Raw genomic sequence first — 1,081 nt, 5'->3', positions numbered from 1 at the left:
GCCTTTGGTTCTAGTGCTTGAGAATCCATCCTCTGCACTTCTCCCTGACTACTCCTGGTCCTTTTTCTCCTTAGAGAATGAGGGAAGTAGGAAGCAATGAAGAAGATTGTGACATACTCCCCATATGTTAATACGTGTTATCATAGCTCTTTAAAGGTCTCACTATGCGCCTCACATGTGTCAAGCCTTGGAATTCACAGGCGCCGTATAAATCACCCACCACGCACTGGGTGCAGTGTTCAGACAAGGTGAATTGCTCAAGGATACCAAGCGACTCAGTTAACTTGCCCCAGTCCAGTTCACTTTCCACTGTCCTCTCCTGAACTTCTTGGGAATTTCCTAAATATACCATTTGTAATAGTTTCTTTGTAATGCCTACAGATTAGTTCCTTTTAGTTTTTCCCCAAAATTTCCTAGTCCATTGACTAGAAAGAATTTTGAAATTATTGGTTGATTGATTTGAGAGGAAGAGGAAAGGAAAGAGAGAGAAACATCAATTTGTTGTCCCACTCTTATATGTGCCCTGAACAGGGATCGAACCCACAACCTTGGTGTATCAGGACAACATTCCAACCAATGGAGCTACCCTGCCCGGGCTAGAAGATATTTTAATAGGACTCTGGCTGTTATTCCTCCTGTCATTACCTAGCCCCCAACTTTTCACACTCCCTCCCCCCACCCCATTGCTTCAGAAAGGAGCAAATTCAAAGCTGGCCTCACTCCAGAATTACAAAAAAGACGCCAATACTTCAGAGGAGCAGAAACTTTACAGCACCAGCACTAGGAAGAGACACCAAAAGGAAAGAGAAGATTGGAAATCTACACTGAGAAAGCATTTCTACCTGGTCGGAAAGACATTTTCCCCCTCATCAATATGGCAAGGGTTGAATCTGACCCAGAAACCATGCTTGTCTACTCCTGGGAAAGAATCTTAACTAGAAATTGTTCAAGAGCTCAGACCAACCCAACAGCAAGAGAAAGTGTGGTCTGGGTGCCCACTGATGGGAGGAGCTCCCGAGCCCGGCCCTGGAAGCCTCACAGGTTCAGGGGCCCACTCAGATTGTGCCAGAGAGGAGGGGAA

This window comes from Saccopteryx leptura, chromosome 2, assembly GCF_036850995.1.
Source record: "Saccopteryx leptura isolate mSacLep1 chromosome 2, mSacLep1_pri_phased_curated, whole genome shotgun sequence".
Lineage (NCBI taxonomy): Eukaryota > Metazoa > Chordata > Mammalia > Chiroptera > Emballonuridae > Saccopteryx > Saccopteryx leptura.
The sequence above is the reverse complement of the archived record's forward strand: the minus strand, read 5'-3'. Positions refer to the sequence as shown.